The following is a 2,764-nucleotide window of genomic DNA, read 5'->3' as shown; positions in this document are numbered from 1 at the left end:
GCTGTCCTGCACCAGGCCAGATGCTGCACAGGGGCTTCTTCTCCCCCAAAAGCTTTCAGTCCATGTAAATGGCTGGGGTGACCCGTGTGCCGTCTCAGTGACCAAACACTCGCTGTACCTATGTGGACACCCCCTCTCCCCACGGATCTGGGGGGAAAAGGAAGAGCTTATACACAAAACACCAGGTTGGGATCTGAGCACCTTCATGTCTTCCATACAAATGAAGATGTCAATCTCATTTTGAGGAGAAGCAAATTAACGCATTTTAAAAACGTCTTTTTAAGGCCTCGAATCTCAGCTCCTTCTCTCCTGTGGCCTGGACCTTGCTTCATCCGGTCACAGCTCTGCGAGCTTATTTGGGGTTCACTGTCCAGTGGCTCCAAAAACGCTGGGGGCAGAAAATGCTTTCCGTCCTGCGGCCTGGCAGCACCCTGTGCCTGCAGGTAATCCGTCCTACAGACGGGGTTTGCTCATCTCCTTTCTGCAGCCTGTCTTCTGGCCTCGTCTGTCCAGCCTGAACCCCTCGCCCATGACTGCACACCACGATCGCCTACAGATCAGGCTTCTGAATGTGGATGCTGCGGGCCGGCTGCTGGCAGAGGACACGGCCACGTGGACGGCCCAGGAAACACGGAGAGCTGGGTGGGAGGGGAGAGGGCCTGTGAACAAGCTGCCGCCTGGGGTTTCGCTGGGACCCGTCTCGAGGTGACAAGGGCATCCTGGAGGAGCCTGCAGACCCCAGGGAGCACGCCAGTCTCCACAGTCAGACCAGACACTGAAAACCCGAGAGAAGATAAGAAACTCCCATTTTAATATAAAAGTGGCCCTGCACCTGGTAACTTCAGTTGGGGAAATCACACAGAACAGATTGGATGCTAACATTTAGGAAAATTCAGTGTAAAATTACAGAGCATTTTCAATATAAAAATAAGACTTTTAATTAAAAAAAGAGCACATAAGCAGCTCTGGATACACCCTCGAAACAACAGAGAAGTACGGAGCTGGGCTTTCCATTTGGACGTGGACTCTCAAACCGCACACGACGTTTGATGCCGGATACTTTCAACTCTCAAATAAAGCCATGACCTTCCCCAGCAGGCTGCGCTGGGAAGGCAGCTGTGGGAGGAGCGAGGTCTGCAGGCTCTCTGGCTCTGGAGTGAGGAGGCGGGACCTCCCGCCGGGAGCACGGCGGCTGCTGTGGGGACAGGGGGTGCCAGGTCCAGCCAGGGGAGCACATCTGCCGCTGCACGAGGGCTCGAAACCATGACTGCGCCCTTCCTCTCCCGGCGCGGTCCTCTACCGGTCCTCCGTGTGGTTAAAGTGTCCCTACAACGAGAAAACAGGGTGTCGTGGGAAGGAACCTACCTTGGCTTCAGGTTCACAACACTGAGCTCTGCCTTTCAATCGGCTGAGCTGACACACACTCTGAGCTAAGCACGTATTTACAGAACATATATAAAATACCATAATTAAGATATTTAAAGTGCTTCCTACAGTGCTTGGCACACAGAATGTTCTCGATAAATGTTACTTCTCTCCTACAGTTCTATGAGAGGGGAAAAAAGAGAATGAAAGAATCATTTATAAATCCATAGTTTTTTTTCTAATGATGTCTGAATACTGAATATGGATTCAGCACAAGTGCGCTGCAGCAGGCTCCTCGCAGGGGGCCCGGGGCGGGAGGTAACCCAGCTTCTCGAGGATCCCACTTGGGCCTGGCCTCCCTGCCCTTGGAGCAGACTCCTGCCTCCCCACCTTCACACAGAAGTGCTGAGATGTCTCGTTGAGCCACCCCACCCCACCCCACCCTGCCTGGATGGGGTTTGTCTGGAGACACACTGGAGGCAGAAAAAACAGGACACGGGACAACCAGACACACGGACAAAGAGAGGACCAAACCTAGACTCTCCTCCACAAAAGAACCCGCAGGAACCACTCACTCAAACCTCTCACCCAGTCTCCATCCCCTGACACGACCGCATTTTCCAAATCCTCAGGCTTTTCTCCCCAGGGCCCAGTTTGCCGATGTCCCTCTCCAGGCTTAGACCCCTGTCCCTGATGCAGAAGTGAGGTCTCGTGTCCCCAGACTCTGAGGCGGCCACTGGTGGGGACCAGCCACTGGAGCCATGTCTGATGGAGGGTCTGGGCACTGAGCCCGATCTGATAAAGTCACGAAGGAAGAGGACAGCTGTGCCTTAGACGTCAGTCTCAACTGTTGGCAAGCCGTATGTCCACTGCCTGGCTGAGCAGGCTTGAGAAGATATTAACGCAATGGTGGGAAATACGACACTTCTGATAAAACAGTTTCAGTATTTTTCCACCAAGCAAGAGAAGAGTGTTTTTTTTTTTTTCTTGAAGAGAGTTTTGTTTTGTTTCTAACACTGGGATCAAAAGAGTAAGGTCCAAAAAGACACCTAGGTACTTTAGAGTAACACTGTTAAAACCCAAGGAGTCTTGAAAGTGGAAAGAAAGAAATGCCACATCAAGCTCAAGGGATCCTCAACAAGATTGACAGCTGATTTCTCAGCCCAATTCAGAGTGCTGAAGGTCAACCAAGGATTTTGTATCCAACAAAACTATCCTTCAAAAATGAGAAATTAAGACACTCCCAGATAAACAAAAACAAAAAACCTGTCGTTAGCAGACCTACCCTACAAGAAATACTGATGAGGCTCTTTCAGGTTAAAACTAAAGGACCTTAGATGGTAACTCAAGTCCACAAGAATCCATGAAAATGGCATTTTTCCCCTAATTACCACCTATG

At 50.9% G+C, this 2,764-nt stretch overlaps 1 long non-coding RNA gene across 1 annotated transcript in view; it reads right to left on the bottom strand.

The window, feature by feature from the left end:
- Positions 1–789: 789 nt before the first annotated feature.
- The window catches only part of LOC105002508, a 25,326-nt gene continuing 23,351 nt past the window's right edge, over positions 790–2,764 (bottom strand). The window contains exon 4 of the long non-coding RNA XR_826970.1: positions 790–1,326. This is a non-coding gene — a long non-coding RNA (uncharacterized LOC105002508). The remainder of the gene's footprint in view (positions 1,327–2,764) is intronic.

This window comes from Bison bison, unplaced genomic scaffold, assembly GCF_000754665.1.
Source record: "Bison bison bison isolate TAMUID 2011002044 unplaced genomic scaffold, Bison_UMD1.0 scf7180017864456, whole genome shotgun sequence".
NCBI classification, from domain to species: Eukaryota; Metazoa; Chordata; class Mammalia; order Artiodactyla; family Bovidae; genus Bison; species Bison bison.
Note: the sequence above shows the minus strand (reverse complement) of the source record. Positions and strands in the feature narration are given on the sequence as shown.